This window comes from Papilio machaon, chromosome 20 (genome assembly GCF_912999745.1).
Source record: "Papilio machaon chromosome 20, ilPapMach1.1, whole genome shotgun sequence".
Lineage (NCBI taxonomy): Eukaryota > Metazoa > Arthropoda > Insecta > Lepidoptera > Papilionidae > Papilio > Papilio machaon.
Window position 1 is genome coordinate 2,642,568 of NC_060005.1, and position 19,941 is coordinate 2,662,508.

Genomic DNA, 19,941 nt, shown 5'->3' on the forward strand with positions numbered 1-19,941 from the left:
CTTATAAAGATTTTTTTTAATTCCTCGCGGACGGAGTAGCGGGCGACAGCTAGTCTTATACATTTAATACCAGCTGTTGTACGTGAGTCTACCCGCGCGGAATTAAAAACAATTAATAAGTAGCCTATAATGTTCTTCCAGACTATGTTCTACATCTGTGCCAAATTTCATCAAGATCCGTTGAGCCGTTCAGGAGATACCTTCAAACAAACAACCATCTAAACATTCACATCTATATCTATATATATAAAAGAAAGTTGTGTTAGTTACACTATTTATAACTCGAGAACGGCTGAATCGATTTGACTGAAAATTGGTGGGCAGGTAGCTTAGAACCAGGAAACGGACATAGGATAGTTTTTACTCCGTTTTCTATTTTTTTATTCCGCGCGGACGGAGTCGCGGGTAAAAGCTAGTTTATAATATTAGTAAGATTTGTATGTCAGTCATAACTGACATAATATCTTCAAAACGTCTTACAAATCAAGTTACATTTATGTACGTGTTACTTAAATTTATGCCACATGATCATTAGTTACATAAAGCTTTTGCAATATCAATCATAATATACACGAAAGCGTATCGAAGCTTTTACTCGTGGACTAGAATATATCTCGTTGACACCAGAGCGAAACCATAACAAACCACTCTCGTCTCAGCAATCTGTCATCATATCGAAAGATATATCGACGCGGATAAAATCGTACTACTTCATATATTATTTATATAACATATTACGTGTGGAGATAACATAATATACCTAATATTACATAGAAGAATAAAGCTTTATTTAAATTACTTGGATAAAAGATTCGGTCAGGATCAACGAATTGTATGCTGATTAATAACCGTCCAATTTACTAATGAACTCGGGATTTCGATCAATAAATAATAAAAAAAACAATTGCATTAGGTATATATAATCCACAAAACTTAAAGGAAGTGATTAAAAAATCGTGGCAATAATCACAAATTAAAATAAATTTAAATTAAATTATTTCAAAAGATCGTAACGAGACATCTTCCTCAAAGACTTAGATATTAGATATTATATTAGATAAGATGTGTTTTGTAACCGTGACAGATTTGATGAAAAGGCATTGATCTACAAAGAGCTATGTATTTCAGTATACATGCATTTTGTAAAGCAAAAGCGAGAACATTCCCCCAACGAAGAAGTCTATACAGCATTCACAAAGCATTCACATGTTTAGTGCAAAGCGGTCCAACCGTTTCACAAGTCTACGTGTAAATAAAGTTGATGTCATTCAAATATACTTAGTACAATATGGTTTTATACTTATGTTTGTATAGGTTAGGTTTTTTTGCCTGGAATTTAACACATATAATTTCACGAAAAATTTTCATGACTTTTCTGCCATACTTTAAGTAACTGTGGTTTGTTCATATTTCAATTCATTCATTTATCATATGTTCAACAGCGTTTACTGTTGATTTAGTACGAGAAACTACACTAAAAGTTTAGAACTAATAGAATCTGAGTAACGCAGTTATTGCTTTAATAATAGAGAGATTTAATTGCAAATTCGCAATGTTAGCACTAATTTCCATACACAAGGTAGCGCGTCCGCGGACAAAGCGGGCAAATGGCTCATCGGTGCAAAGACAACATTCCCGTCTCTGATTAAATTTGCATCGGATTGTATGGTGGGTGACATTTAAAATTCAAATTAGGATGAAATCTGAGTATTGCCACCAAATTGTTTTTGGCAAGGAACGTTAAATTACTTAACGTTAATATTTCTTTTTTACCTTTTCCGTATTTTGATGTGAATTTTTTTTTAAAGTGTAATATTATGATTAAAAAATAAATTAAAAAGAACAAGTAGTCTTTGAAATTTGCAATCAAAGGCTGTAATAACTATCTCTGTTTACCTAAACTGAATTAAAAAATCTGACTTATTGAATTAGGTTTTGAATAATAAACAGACATTTGAAGATCGCAAGCTATTTTGATATGAAACACGGTTGCATTTAATTAATTAATATGCTTGTCTGATGCGGCATAATCACACTCGATAATGAGGTCGAAATACTTGATCTGTTCCATCGCGTTATACCACATACATACATACTCGTATGTATGTTCCTTATATCATGTCCAATAATGTACAATGGAATCTTTAAGATTTATACCGAATATACTTTTATTTTACTTCAGTAATATTGTAAACTCCTACAGCCCTAAATTACTTGTTAAAAATCGTATGCAATAAATTAATTTTGAAAACAATTTTATAAGAAATAAAACGAAAAGAAGAAACTTTCCTTTGGCTCTATTAAAATAAGATTTTTTTATGTCTTCTTCAACATTAAGAATCACTTAACAACGAAGTCAAGTAAAGTTTGTTGAAGAATTCTTAAAAATCTAATAACATTCATTGAATATAATTCTTTAATAACAAGAAAACTGTATTTGAAATACACGAGTAACTTTAATAGTACAGAATAAACAAAATTGAAACCTGGCAAAATAAATAAGAAAATAAACTTAAGTATTTATTTCTCTTCTTTGTTAGTACTGTGAACCTAGCACGAAAATTTGTGACAATCACCTTCGTATCATCAATGTGAATTATATCAAAACCAGTATGACATTTTTTGAACACAAACTTGATCAATGACGATACGATGGATGGACAAACATTCGTGCTAGCCCCACTGATGCTATAAACTTTGTATTTCGTAAACAAAACATGAGAACGCAAAGCTGTTGTAAACTGCTTTTAGACTTTGGTCTCGAATTTCTCGTCCATAATATTAAAGAGAAACAATAAAAGGGAGCAAAAAAGAAATTCATAGCACGAAAGAATTTCGTTATAAGAATATTAAACGAATCGCAAATAATAATGAACGAGTAAACATTGATATTTCTGTTATAGATATGGAAATGTTATTTTTCATAACGAGAGTATATTTTTTGTTTTACTTTCTTTTGATCTTGAATTTTGGTCTGTCGTTGAATTAATTATGGTGAACCAAAATAATTGAAAATATATAACATTAATAGAAGAAAAATGTTCACTTTTTTGGGAAATGAGTTTTCGTAAATAAATATTTAATTTTAACTGAACAGGTTGATAATTTTTTTTTTTTTTTTGTTATTTGAACGGGGAACTTCTCTTCTGAGGATAGTTACTATGCTTTCTTAACACTTGATAAAAGGGATGTTATTAAATAGTGTGATGGTCACAACATTGTGACCCATTTATTTTTACTGTAAAAAATAGAAACATTGTAGAAATTTTAATGTCAAGCATTTAAAATAATTAAGACCGAAGTAGTGGTCCATAATGTCGGTGCCGTTAAAGTGTTTCCATTAAAACTCTTGCAACTAAGAAGCACTTAACTTTACGCACTTTTAATCTTGTTAATAAAGTTAATTCTCTTGAGACGCAAACATAATTTAATGTTTTTTAGAACCGAACAAATTATATATGAAGGTTATATTACATATATAACAAATTGAATTTCATATGAAAAACATATAATTATGTTTTTCATATGAAATCAATGCCTTAAATGAATATACGTATGCACTAAATAAGTAGTGACACTTATACAGCAAAAAATAACCAAATACGCCACAAGAGTGTATTTTCTTAACTCAAAATCGACGACATCCAATAATATATATGTGATATAACTCTATCTTGAATAGAGTTTTGAAAAGCACGAAACATAAAATTGTTGGAAAATCGAGTTACGGCTTTATACGTTGGAACAGTTGAAATATTCCACGCATTCTAACGTAATAAAATGATTGTCAAACCAATCGATAAACGCTTGAACTGGCTTACATATGTCGAAGGTCGATTACCGTAGCGGTGAAATTCATTGACACAAAATGCGCGACATGTAACCAAAACACAATTAGTTCGGAGCGGGCCCGCAACAATGAGGGCGGCGTACGTGACGCGGCTGTACGAACGAGTCAATACTACATAATCAATATTTACACGGCTATCTACATATTATATTGTCTTACCTATTCTTTCCCTTCATAAATATGAAGAGTTAACAATAATTAATATAAAAAAATGAGTAAACTCAACCAAATCTCCTCTACAACAACTCTAATGCGAGTCTAATGAAACCTTGATCTTCAATATTGATTCAACTGTTTACGGAAAACATGAACAACCGGCAAAAAAATTCATAACCGTTTTAATTTTAACTTTTATTGGTGTTTGTTAGTTATAAGAGTTTAGGATCGTTTTCTATCTTATGCAGATGTTGGTTACTAAAAAATTGCTGTTTTCTGTTTGTAGACTTTCTTTTCATATCCTATTGATATTATGTCACGGATCCGAAATTCGACTAATAGAGAAAAGGATGTCATTATTAAAACCTTGTTTCATTGTATGCCAGTAATATAGAGCATATACCGACAAATTAAATTCAGCTCGAACAAGAATCCAATCAAGCCAAAACCAGTTTCTACAAACCAGTCATTAGTTAACGAATTAAACTCGATGAGTTGGAAAGACGGATTTTCAAGGGCTTAGGATTTTACGTAACTTTGAAATTTCTCTTTGAGTCATTGAAAACGGTATGAAATTTTTCAAAAAGAAATGTTTAAAATAAAATATTTTTATTTAAATGTTTTGTCAAGTTTTATACGAAAACATTCTTTAAACATGTTGGTACTACATAGAACCAGATTAAAAATGTGACGTCAGAAACTCAGTGCAGCAGACCTCCGTAGACGGTATTAGGTAAACATTTCCCAATTAAGGAATAAACTATTAAGTTGATTATCGGTAGGATAAAATTTATCCAAGAAGCTACGGACAAAAACGTGTATGAATTACTTTTACTGCATTAACCGTGGGTTTCTGAGACCAAAATATCCGTATATAAAATATATCTCTTGTTAAAGAAAATGACAGAGATGACAATATGTTTTATACAGAGATTTTGGTCTCAAAAACCCACTGTAAGTTAAAGAATTATTTAAACCCTTTTGATAACTATTACTTTAGATTGAGCTAGTAATTATGATAAAGCAATATATCCGATAGCGATATATACAATTGCATTGTAAATGTAAACAAGGGTCATAATTGCGTATCGGATGTTTTGGTTGCGGTTAGACGGCGATGGATCAAAATTAACGAGCGAGTTAACCACAAACCGTCGAGGTATAATATCTGATCAGTTAGGATTATAATTTACGTTTGCGTGTAAACAATCAATTATTAATTTATTGGATAAATTATCTTGTAAAATATACTTATTACTATAAGTTTTCACTGCATAAAGACTTATACGTACTCTAATAATATCGTACTCGTCATCCTCTTAAGCAATATTAAAATGATATATTTTTTGTATTAAATTTGTTTCAGCTGTCGAAACTCAAAGTGTTCATTAAAACCGTGAGGACATGTCGTTCTTAGGTTATGAGCGATTATGCAATTATAAAATGACATTTTATATAAATAACTAACTGTAGCTATATATACATACATGCGAGTAGATAAACATATAATGTACGACTAAAATATGCACCAATAAAAAAATAGCAAATTACAAAATGAAAAGTTTTCTCAAAGTATTAAAATCTTAATAAAAAGCGACACCATAAAAATTTCAATTCAAAATGACTAACCGTTGGTTTTTGAGAACAAAATCTCTGTATAAAACATATCATCCCTGTCATTATCTTTCACAAATATAGATAACAATATATTTTAAACGGGGATTTAGATTTCAGAAACCCACAGTTAGTCGAAGATATGATACATTATATTGCAATGTATATATATCACATGAATGAAAACAATTCCTAAAATGATTTATTTTCAGGATATAAACGACCCTGTGAAGTGCCAACGCCAGAAGGTAAGATATATTGGCAGTAGAAAGAGTATTTGTGGTACAGGTGTGAAATATCACTAATATAAAATGCTAAAGATGAAAAATTGCTCGTATAAATTCAATACCTTCAGTGTACAAAATGTACAAAGTGTTGCAAAGTATGACAATGTTGAAAAATGTGTTAATCATTTTCTATACAAGGAAATGGAATGACTTTTTGTAAAAAGCATTATTTCAAATAAAATTTAATAACATACTTATTTGTTTATTCAAATACCTCGTAAATTAATTATGGTCTTGGTTCAAATATTATTAAAATAAAGAAAATATATTTTAACAAAATTCAAAAATAAATGTAGATTATTATCTAAGTTAAAAAAATTTAATTAAACTCAAGGAAGCCAAAAGAATCTGATAAATAATTGTCGATAGGAATTACAAAGAAAAGTCACTTAAAAAACTTGCATATTGAAACAAATGACTCGAGACGTTAGTTCGACGTTTATTTCCATTCCCTCATTAATAGTTATTAAAAAAAAACAATTAACTTTACACAACGTGCTATGAATGCAAAACTATTTTAACCTTGTTTTTCTTCGTTCAATTCCTTTCTTTCAATTATGTCAAAACGTAAAAGAAAATAATTTTATTTAACTCAAATTTTGCGTTAGTCAGGATTTTTTTTTGATCAAAATATTCATCAAACATTTCTAATAAACGGAAGCATCAAACTGTTAAGACTTAAATATTTTGACAAAAACGACAAGATTTTTTTTTATTAATTTAATCTTTTACCAAGCGGTTTAAGCATTCTTTTATTTAACAATTAAAAAAGGACACTTAGCAGATTCGCACGCTCTAATTAAATTTTGCTCAAAATAAATTACCATAATAATTAAATTATATTATCATTAAAGATCACACTCAGTAAACATAAGGGCCATCTAATTTACATAAATAATTAACCTTCAACCCTCTAAAACCTTAATTATAGAGCCTTGGTTAAGACTAAAAAGGTAATATTAGAAAAGATTAATTTCTGGTGTTTATAGTAAACTCTAGCTGTCACATGCGACTCCATCCGCGCGGAATAAAAAAAAACATAATAAATAGTCGACGTGTTCTTCCAGACTATGTTCTACATCTGTGCCAAATGTTATCAAAATCCGTTGAGCCGTTCCGGAGATACAAACCAACATCCATCCATCTAAACATTCGCATTTATAATATTAGTATGATATGATTATGTAAGATAATGCATTTCAAATCTTTTATCCATTTGAATAAACCTATGCAGTAGTAATTAAAATAACGGCTATTTCGTAGGCGTTATTTTTAAGTTACGTAAAACAATTACGATTAAATTTTATGATTAACATAAGCCTGGAATGGGTTTAAAGAATTAACTCGCATATTCCCTAAAGTAATTTATGTCGTTTTCTAAAAAAAAAAATATTTCATATACTTCTATATCATAAAAGTAAGAAGTGGATGATACTTTAATCTAATAATTTATTGCACTCAGTTAAATGGTTAATCTGCGAATCTGTTGACAAAGATGAACTAAGATTGACCAAAGCTTAATTAAAAATTCAAAAAAAATTGTCTGAGACTCTGATTGGTGAGCTAGCGCCATCTATTAGTTGCATTTTGAATTAAAAATCTTAAAATCCTCAATTTAAACGAACTGTTACATTATATTCAACGCTTTTTTTATTTTGGAACATACTCTAATATATCGAAAAAATTAGTTAACAATAAAAAATCACAAAAGAGATTTGTACTGGTTTTTACTAATTTAGAATTTTTATTTCTTATGTCCACTGTATGTTCCTTCCAAATGTAATATATGTATGTACCTATGGTACTCATAGGGTTAAACAAGTTTAACTAAACAATGTTTAACTGTATATTTTGGAGTAACACAGTTAAGGTTTAGTGATGAAAATAAAATAACTACTCTACAATATCGAAGTTTTATCTTTAGAATAAATTTGATGACTGGCAGCATAGTAAAGGTCTGATTAAGTTATCACAAACTTTTCCATTTCGTTTAATAAAACATTCTGTTGAAAATAAACTACTTTGCTTTAAAAAAAATTACATTTATATATTCACTGGACCAAAAATATAATTCTAAAAGCATATTTTTGTAAACGAAGAAAATATAAATAAATCGTAACAGATAAGTTAATAATGTAGGTATGTGATATATTAAATTAAATACAACAACGCAAACAGAACCAATAGTAATTCTGTTTATAACCTCAGCTATAAAACTCTACACTTAGGTACGAGAGGTGTTAACTCCTTCAACTTATTTTAATTGGCAAAGTCGTTGGGAAAAGAAGTGTTTGTCGTGGAAACATTAAAAAGTGGACCGGAATTGATATTTTCGCCTCGCCGAAGATAGTGAAGAATATATTAAACTGAATTCGAATCTTTGATAATCGAAGAGACACTTCAATAAAAGTTATAAAGCGCTTAAAAAGGTACCATATATTGACTGTTAAACTGTTCTGATTTCTCTGAACTGATCTTGAGATGCAGGCCCGGTTCTTAATAACTATACTTAGGGAATATCTTCGTGTACATGTGTACCAATTTTTTACAGATAATTTTTCTAAAATATTATTCAACATTTTATTATATCTAAAAGAATATTAATTATCCACACGGACATTTTTTGACAAAAAATTAATCCACCTCGTAGATAAAAGTTTACGAGCACGTACTTAGAAATTTATTTGTTTTCACGAGCCAGACTGAATATTAAATAGGTTAAATTATTCATTTAGTTTATTTATGTGCCTACTATAAATAAAAAAGGGACTGCGTAGTTCGGTAATAAGAGTACCTATGTGTTAGGTAGAAATAGTCTAAACACTATAGGTACCTATAGTGTTTAGACTACACTCAGTGTATACATTGAAGTGTCTGTATGAACACGAATGTCTCTTGATTCATCCCTACAAATTGTACAGACATTAGTCTAGTAATCTATTTTACCTTTAGAGTGTTGTGGCCGGTACAGGGTTATGATTTGGCCGGAGCTTTATCCCTATTACAAACTGGAAGGCTAATTACGAATAGCATTCAATTATTACGTTTTTATTCTTCAAATGACGTTGAAAAATATTTCTACGTAACAATTTTTCGCGTGTGATAAATCGGTAATGCATTTATCTAGAAAAAGATTCAAAACAATCTATCCAAATTGTATATTTGAATTTTAAAACGAGGTGGATTTCGAACAATGACACTGCACAGAATTACCTTCTTTAAATGCAATGTATTTTAAAGTCATTAAGAAAATTGCATCAATCGTTCACGACCAACGATTTTACAGCCAAAAAAAAACATTACGAGGAGCTTGCAAAAGAAAAATGCTCGCTTTTTACATTGCTTTAAATTTAAAGGATAAAATAAAATTGGTGTTTACAAAATGAAATATTTGAATGAAAATTTCAAAGTAACTATTGAATTTAAGATCATAAAAATGACAAACAAAAATTCATGTATTTAGGTATTTGTTTTCCCTCAAAATTTTGAACAAAAACTAGTCATATCTTACTTAATATGTAGGTTTCAATATTTTTAGCAAAAAACAAAGTAAACATCTTTTATATTTTACCAAAAAAAACTGGAAAATATGTTCATTTAAAATAAACCTTGCGAAGCTAAATGAGGATTTACGGTACACGTCAAAAAGCTTCTGTAAGCACGTTTTTGGGTCACTAATTCATACAACATATACATAGACCACATAAATTTATTCATAAACATATGTCAGCAAGAATTTGCTTAATGTAGCGCACATGTTTGTTTTTATAACATATTTTTTCTCTCTTTTGTATATTTACTTATGATTCATTATCGTTTTTGTTTCTACGGGAAGGGTAGTAAGGATATCCTAATTTATAAAACATGTTTTGGCCGATGTAAACAACAATAACGCATCAAAATTGATCTGGTAGTTAAACAAAAGTTAAACCATAGTTTAATTGGGGTATGCTAAATGTATTCAACATACATAATGAGCAATATTGAGAATTAATCCCGAGGTAATATTGGAAAATAATCCCTGGATAATATTGCAAAATCTCCGCAATATTGCAATTTAACTTCGTCGCAATGTTATAAATTCCTTGAGCAATGCACGCTTAAATTAATTACTTATACCAAAGTACTACCTAAACGAGGACCCCTTAGCCACCGAGGAGAGCGTCGGTGGCTCAGTGGTTAAGAACTTGATTTGCAATGTTCAGGTCTTGGGTTCGATTCCCGTCATTTACCAATGTGTTTTTCGATTTACATATGTTACATCTATCCGACTTTCTTACGGTGACGTAAAACATCGTGATGCAACATATCTGCGAATAAATTCAAAGATTTGTGTGAAGTCAACTAACACGCACTGGGTCAGTTTGGTTGACTATTATCTAGTCACCCCTAAATTAGGGTAGGCTCCGAGCTCATTGGTCGGGACCTATAGGGAGCTGATGATGAATAACTAAATATAATGTTTTAATTCACAATTATTTGATTATTTTTAAAATTAAAACACACTTCACAAAATACATATAAAAGTACTATGTAGTAGATCAAATTTTTGACAAAGTAAAGGGAGGCGATGTTAAGAATTTATTGTATTTTAATTAACACCAATTTCATTAAAACTTTATTCGGTATTCAATTCAGAAATATTTATATTAATACATAAAAAATATTTAAATAACATACAAAAATATTTAAATAATGTGAAAAAATATTAGAGTTATAAACCTTCAAGTTTTAAAAATTCAATCCTTGGAAGTTTAACGAGTATTATTCGCATAATACTCTGAACTTCCGACGCTGAGCTGTCGCGGTTGCACGACGGATAAACGGCAGATCATTTATCAATCTAAAATTTGTAGCTTACGTATGCTCTACATACAACTTTATATCATAAAATATGAATTTATTATTTATTATAATCAAAAACATCTACAGAAATATGCAAAACTTAGAATATGTATAGTTAAAAAAAATAGTGTCGAAATGCGACCCTGTACGAAACTGTAAAACTTCTTACAAAGAATCAAATAATAAAGTAATACGTACTTAAATAATTATAAAAACAGCAGCCGTATTCCTTCACCGACTGCAAGCAAAAACGACAATTTCTAAGAATATAAGAAGCAAAAACTAACTGGTACAAAGGGAAATAAACGGAACCGGAGAAACTTGATTAAGTCAACCGTAAACTTTTCATTTAAAACAAAACTTAGGGTATAGTTGTTTTTTAATCTTGTTGAAGTCAGGTTGGTACTTCATTTACGAATTAATGAACAATACTTACTTAGTTTTCTAATAACAACAATTGCTTTAAAGTTTTGAAATAATTAACAAACAATAAACTATTAAATATATGTCTTTAACTTCTATTCATTTTGGGGTCGCTTTTATAGTTTTAAATCTATGAAGCCAATTTTGACTGTTCCATTTTAAAAACCACTCTTAACAAAGTAATGTTAAAGGAACCTAACCGTTAACGTTCGCTTTTTACTTATAATTACTAGATCTACCTTTCATCTTCTTTTAAGAATTCCTCTCTTTTTTTAATTCCTTTGTTAAAATTACTCGCAAAAGAAAGCCAAATGAAATAACAATCATTAATAACATAAATAACTACTATCATATTGTAATTTGCTCTATTAAAAGTCTTTTAGTCTGATTAAACTGAAACGTTCTACTAATTACAGTTTCACACGTATTTTCACAATTAAATATCGTATTTTATGAAGAATGAATTTTGTAAAAAATATAAGCTTAAAATAAGAATGTGAGAGAAAATATTAGTATTTTTCAATGGGAAAATTTAATTAATCTTCGCTATGTCGCAGATGTCTTTCTGTAGATGTTTTATGTTGTACTGCTGTCATTTGTTTTTATAATTCTTCATTAAGAACACAAGAACCTAGTCACCATGTTTTCAACATGTCAGTTTTTTGTAGTGATATTCTGGAAAATTTCAATTAACTGATATAGTTGTGGTGTGGAATTTCTTTACCCCAGTACTTAATCCCAATATTCTGACGCTTTTATTAATACATTTTGTCATCCCTTATATTATTTTTGTTAAAACAGAGACGAGAATATCTATTAATTATTATATTATCTAATATATAAAATTCTCGTGTCACAGTTTTCGTTCCCGTACTCCTCCGAAACGGCTTGACCGATTCTCATGAAATTTTGTGAGCATATTGAGTAGGTCTGAGAATCGGCCAACATCTATTTTTCATACCGCTATTAAGTTTTTTTTAACTGCGCGCGGACGGAGTCGCGGGCAACAGCTAGTTATAGTATAGTATTAATAATTAATACTATACTGAAACCCGCAGTAAGACTTTTATTAACCTTCTTTCTCTTTTTATCTCCCTCTCTCTTTTTAAAACGCGTCGATTTTGGTTCCGTAGGATTAACATATCTCGATAATCCTTTCCAATTTACAACATATTCATCATACTTAATCTTTCTTGTTTTATTTTTTTATATTATAAGGTAGCAAATGAAAAACAGCAAAGTGAATTCGCCGAAATAACGAAGCAACCGCTGCCCATACAATAATTGCAGATGTGTTAACTAACTTTATATTCATGACAACGAAATGCAAAGTAATAACCTAAATTAATAATACTAAGGTAAAATCACTTCGTCGTAGCAATTTTCGCAAACGATGCCATTTGCTGTCTTCTTTTTATCAGAGCAATTGCTGACGTAAATCTTTGTCAAATTACATCTATTTAGCCGGAGCGAAATGTCTGCATCAAGATTATTTTCTTCTTTATCATAGCTTATATGATGCTCGGGAGAAAAAAATATTTTAAATTAAATTTACTGCAAATGAAGAGGTTTTCATTTTGTTTGCGTGTGTAATAATATTATAGAAGTATTGTTAATTAAATAATGTTATAAGATTTTAGCAACGTGATATTGAGCTTTCAGACTTGTATTCGAATATTATTTGAACGGCCAACAAAACAAACATTAAAGTTCCTACGACGAAAAATCCACTATTTTTTCATTCGCTACTTAATGTCTAAAAAATATGTACCTACATATATTATCTATAAACCAATAAAACAAAAAATGAAGTTTATTTACATTCTGTAGTGATTTTTGGGGAAACTAAAAACTTTAGTAAACTTTTTTCATCTAATTTAATTTAGATACCCTTCATTATCATAACATAACTTTAGTCCAATCTAATAAATAACAAACAATGTCCTGGCGATCGACCAAACCAGTGATAACTCGTAAACTTTGAGTATATTTTACAGGACGTCGTCCGAACAAATGACCTTTATCTCAATAGTGATTACAAATCGATTAGGTAAACTTTTAAATTTATCGATATAAAGTACACATCTTTATCTATTGTCATTTTAACCTTTTAGCAAGCAAGTTTTTATTTTAATAATTCGTTCACTGTATTGTGTCGCTTATTGTCTGTTGCTTTATTGTTTGAACAGCTTTTTAAGATATAGTAATTAATATTTTATAACTGGGGAAGTATCAAAGAAAAAGAAATGAATGATAAAGTGTAAAAATAAAATGCTGAAAGTATAATCTACAAAAGAAGGTAATAAAAAGATTTCGCTTTATTTTTTGTCAATTTAACTTTATTCTAGCTTTAAGTTTCAAGGAGGATGATTTTATTTTACTCGTTTAAGTTTAAACTAATTTTATTAATGTTAGAAGCCGCATAAATTACAGGTTTAATGGATAAATGTTTTGCAACAAATGAAAAAGCGTTTGCGTGTAATAAAGCACAATATATACATAATTACAAAATATACAGAATAGAATTTTATAGTAAAATAACCACATGGGGTCAAGTCTACAATCTTTTGGAATCTTTGAGATGGTTTTGTGAATGTTAATCTAGAGGATTTTTTTTTATATCATAAGGTGCCAAACAAGCGAGCTTTCGCCTGAATTCGCCGAAATAGTGAAATGACCGCAGCCAATGAACAACCGCAATTCCAGATAAGTTGCCTATCTTTAATCGACAAAGGACAGAAAGAGAATATTTCCCCTTCCTACGTAGTTCCTGTTTCGTCAAATTAACTTCCCCTACCCATCCTTTCCTTATAAGAAGTGGGAAGGGAATGAAAACTACAACTAGGCCTCCGGCACCACATCATCATACGGTCGTGGTATTTCACCGAGCGAGCTGGCTCATTCATGCAACAGATGTTGTTGCTGGCGTATACCACAGTTAAACTGTTGTGGTAGGCGACTTCTATTCCACCATACTTGAAATATCTAAATGAAAACTTTATTTATTACTAAGTAAATATTGATAAAGGATGACATAATAATATATACATGTATATTTATCATGAGCCTAAATAAATAACTCCTTGTATTTAACTTCTGACTATCACGGACTTATAGTCAATGTAGGTATACAAGATTGGTTATTCTAGGTTCAATATTACAAACACATCTTTTCAATAATAATTTAAAAAGTAACATAAACGGAAATTATTAGAAAACCATTTACGAAACAAAAAAATAGTCTTTTATATCCGAGAATCGTGTTTCAAACTCTTAAATGCACAGAACCACAGAGCTTTAAACAAATAGAGCACTCAAGTAAACTAAAACTACCTTCACTCGGTCATAAACTTTACGAGATCACTCTGTGTAATGTAAAAGGTTTGAAGTCTTTTAGAGAAAATTTATGTTTATTTAACCTATAACAAAAGTTTTTACTCGCATCGTCAAATGAGCAACAAGCGAGTCATTCAACAAAAGCCAACGAATACATCTACACTAAATGTGATTTAAAAAAAAAAACATTCTTATTAGAACGATTGGAACGAAGTTCCTTATCGCGCGTTGTGAAAGGGGGCTAGACGGAAAAATTCTTACGAAAAGTTGTCACGACACTTTTTGCTATAGTATGTTAACGACGAATGAGCGCTACTTCACCATGGCAACGACGTGACAATATATAACGAAAATTCATAGAAATAAATGTACTTCTTGTGAAGACTTAAGTTTTTTATTCATAGAATAAACATTGGTTCCTTCACTAATTAATCGAAAGGAACTTCGTTCCATCCGGGTGTCCCTTGACACCTCTCAAGTATTTTTTCTATGATTCTTTTTTCTGAATAGTATAATTTCACATAATATTAATGTATGACGTGTTTAGGAATTTACGAAACGCACAATTTATAAAGTGGCAACAATCCAAAGCTAATTCCATGGAAGGACTTCAAAGGTTTTCTCATAATACGATACGTTTAGGAATGTTAAACGCTCTTCTCATACCTCTACCAAGTTACTACAAAGGCGTGAGTGACACAGACGCTTTTGAGGAATTTGCCTTGAAAATTACGTCGTGAGCGAATCTCCCTAGAATAGTATCAAATTTTCCCGTTTGGTATTTTTATATTTGCATCCGACAAATGTATTAAAGCTTACAATTTCTTCTCTGTTGTAGTTTTGTTTACACATTATGATATGTTATAGACTTTATTATGTAGTATTTGATAAAATTTCGTTAAAACAAAAACTATTTTTTTAATATATTTTCACTCGAACTTGTGGAACTAGAGTTAGTATAACAACCAATAAGTGAAATTATTCCTATTATGAGAATTTTTGTAATAATTCAAAATAGTGAAAATCCAAAAGCAATTTTAGCACAGCACTGTTGCCATAAACAGTGCATATTATCTTATTTACTACTTATGTGGTACTTTTACCCTTTTAGAACAACAAAAGCAAAAAAGGCGTATAAAACTGATAAAAAATAACACGCAAACTTTTTACTAAAAATGGCTAAATTTGTCCTCTTTAAACGTACGTAAACATTTCATGTGCATTTAATAATTATAAAACATTGAAATGTCTTCGCTGCCTATTGAAAATCGGAACAAACTTATCGGGCAAGCTCTTAACTACTCTGAGTACGGCAGTAACTAAATGTTAATTCACAAATTATGATTAGAGGTTACTTTTAGCAACAGGTAAGGAGAAATTAGAAAAATAAATAATACATATAATAAAGACTACAATAAAGTTGAAAATAAAATGTAATGCTCTCTTTTGAAATTTAATTATCCATCCGCTGCGAACCAATTGACTTAATTAATCTGTATTATACCATACTAAAATTTTGTAGGTCAAATTAAATAATATCTTAATTAGCACATCGTTCTACTTGTGACGAATTCCATGAAAATGAAAACCAACATAAATTTACGCTTCTAACAAGCTGATTTTAGTATTCAATTTTCTGATAACCTCTCTAGGAAAAGTAAAATTATATAAGAATACAAAACAAAATTTAAAAAAAAAACTACTGATTAAAATATTTCCCATCAAAGAGTATCTCCGATAAAGCCTACGACTTTAGTTTCAAATGAACAGTCGAACTGTAAAGTTATAACTTACATGTGTTGGCAAAACTGAGAATTGTACAGTTTAACTAACAGTTAAAATGTTGCCTACACACGTACGGTTTAATTTCAATGTTCAACTGTTCACTTAAATATGTGTAGTGGTCTTACCGTAGGTTTCTGAGAGCAAAATCCCTGTTTAAAACATTTTGTTATCTCTATTTTGTCAAAGATAATTACAGGGATGACGATATGTTTTACACAGATATTTATATCTCAGAAACGAACAGTGGTTCGTATGAATTAAAAATAAATTAATTAACAAATCTACAAGGAATGGAATCCAAATGAAAATTAGCTATTTAAAGATTACATAATAATAACAGTAAACTCATTTATTTATGCAACGAAAATAACATAAATATTAATAATTCTGGAACACCGTGCACGTTCTCGTATAAACTGCATTGCTCCAGCTATTTGCATACAACACATTCTAGAGGGAATTTCGTATTATATGCTTATGCCAAGAACAAAAATTGTACAAACTAATTAGTTTTTATAACGTTAAGTTTAATTTTAAATACACCATTTAATTCCTAATCTTTTATATATTAGTACAAGTTCTAAATTTTTTAAGCAAAAGAAGGCAAACAACTAGTTTATAATTATCAAATTCGAATTTAGAGACATTTAAAGACTTTGTCCTTTACGAATAGTAAAACATAAATTAAGATCTAAAACAACATTGAAAATTGTAGGAAAATTACTAAAAAATATATTTCTTGGTTTCCTTTGTATTTTATAATTCCCGTACAAAACAAGTCCTTTTAACAAAATCTTTAGACATTAAAACCAACGTAGCTGAAAATGTAATTGTGATAAATAATACCCAGTTGGCTGCGTCAGGCGTGCGCTGAACGGTAAGTAATAGTCTTAACCGATGAAATGTTCTTTAGTGTTGCTTTAAACAACGAAATACAAAACTCGTAAAAGGAAATAAAGAAATTCAGGTCTTTATATTTATACAAGAGATGTTTAAAAATTATCGCAAGTAGTAATGATGTGAATTGTTTATCCTAACCGTGCGTTTCTACAGCGTTAATAACACATTATAATCCATGTCTTACTTTTTGTAAAAACATAACTACTCTACACCTTTCTTAGAAATAGAATGTAATAATAGGACAAAACAGTAAACAGAGTTAAGAATGCAACAAATCAATAAAAAATGGAAGTAAAAATTACCACTAACAGTAAAATCTCAAATTAATTACAAACCTAAGTGATAATTGTAATTTTAGGAAGAATTTGCAGTGATCTCACTGCAATGTCTTCTTCCAAAATTGAAGCTAAAAATAATGGTACAATTTTCTAATTGGACGCCCCTAACTGACTGGGAATTGTCAGAAGGTGACCTATTCTTGGACGATCGCCGCCGAGACGTACTTAGAGCCGAAACACGGAAAAGTAATTTAGTCGAGGAAGACGAAGATAGACTAAATGCATTTGCCTCTTACTGTAAGTTCGGTTTTTTTTTTTAAATCTGAATTGTAATATATTTTAGACCAGAAATGCTTAAATTATTTCGATTAAAGCATCGTAACATATCAAGGTTTTAACTCTTTCTATTTGTAATCAAGCCTTTAATACATGTTTCTAATAATAGCAATCTGTTTTACTGCATGATGCTGCAAAGTACATTTAATAATTAATATTGAGTGTAATGTGTAAGCTAAAAGCTTACGAGCTTAAATATTAAGCGTGCAGTTATTTTCGTAAACGCAACTTTTGAGCTTAAACAAAATTGTTGAAATTGTTATTTTTTATTACAGAGATTTTCTACGAAAATGCTCTCTCAATTACTCTCTTTGAGAGATAAAAAACAGAGATATGAAAATTAGAAGTAGGAAATTAAAAACTCCCACCATATTACGGAAACATATGGAAAGGAAGACGATTGGAGCACCACCAGGCTAGGATTTTCATATTCCTAGTTAGACTACAATAGATATTTCTGCAGTGTAAACTCACACATATATTAAATTATTTTTATACATATCGAATATGAACCCTAGAGTACCATACAAATGTAATAAGTACCTAGCAGTAATTAAAGTTACATAAATGTCGAAATGCAATTTCCTTCTTACACATTACCGCTAAATCGAATTACATTAAACGATTCGATTTCACGGTCCAACAATTTATGTTTCATATCAATATAAGTACGTTTATATAATCTCACAAGTACGTAATTTTTTTTACAATTTATCTGATTTTGAATACACTAGGTCAACACTAGTTGTAGTAGTGTAGTAATTTTACTATTCTCTACGAATGATTCTAATAGCTATCACTTAGGGTCCACAAAAGATCAGTTAAAACATAATTAAAATGTAGCAGGGCTCCCGGACAAATTTCAAATGTCTACGCAGAAAAAGTTTTGGAATATGGTCTATACCACCCACGTACGAGTAAAGAATTAAGTATACACGCATACAAATATAACTGAATAACTCAACGTAAGGATTTCAGATAATTTTCTAGTCTTGTTAAATGGTTCCATTAATTGAGCAGACCCAATCCTTTAGAGCTAGAAAATTGTTGTCATTGAAGAGAAAATTACACAGCTCTTATCCACAAAACCTATAAAATAGGAGAGAAATTCAGAATAAGAACCTAAAACTCTATTTTGTAAGTCGCATTCGAATGGTTTTTTAATTAACAGTTATTTTACGAACGTAAATGTTAAAATAAATGAACGCTATTAAAAAAATTGGTGAGATTATTCCATTTCATTCCTACACTTTTTGTGAATAGTCATAACATATATGACGGCATTTTAAATAATAAACACATCGGCATATTTTACAACGACAAAACAAATAATTATATATAATTCCATAAACTGATTATTATTCCCTATTCGTTTCCCAGTCATCCAATTAGTGTGTGAAAACGATTTCACCGGACTTAATATAATTAGTTTGGATGTTGGAGGGAATTTGGAAGGTAATTTTATTCAATTATTTATAAACAACTATACATAATTAAAGTTATTCCTGTGGGTTTATGCAATCTACCCAAATTAATTTAAAAATATGTATACCAGCATATACTTTTTATCAAATCAATTTAATTTATTGTCATAGCTTAAAACAATACTCACCTTTGGTATGCTGTTAGAAATAGTCATATTTTTTTAGTTATTCACAAAAAAGCTATACGCATCGTAAAAGTCGCATATACATTAGTTACCTAAAAATTAAGTAGGTCTAATAATCTCCATAGCAGTAAACCATGTTCTACTTCCTTTAAAGGTACAATACAAAATAATGTGGGACACGTAAATCCCCTGCTTTATTTAAAAGGTTAAGTTAGCAAGAATAACGACCTAACATGTTACTACCAAAATCTAGCTGCAATTTTTAACGACTATGGATAATTACAATATTTTCATTTCATTATAAATGTGTATCGCGAACTTTTCACGATACATTTGAGACTAATTCGTTCTCTACTGGCTTGAAACTACGAGTTTCTAATACTAGCATTTGTATACTGTCATTCCTTTTATTGTCGCAGGAAATCAGAGACGAAAAGATGTTTTAATACAAGTTTCAGCACACGAATTTTACGATTATAATATTATTATTTAGCGGTTAATGTACTCGACGTGGAAAAGTTT

General features: G+C 29.8%; 1 protein-coding gene across 1 annotated transcript in view; it reads right to left on the reverse strand.

The window, feature by feature from the left end:
• LOC106710037 (protein unc-13 homolog B) overlaps positions 1-19,941 on the reverse strand; it is a 134,696-nt gene that overhangs the window by 99,132 nt on the left and 15,623 nt on the right. The window lies entirely within an intron of this gene.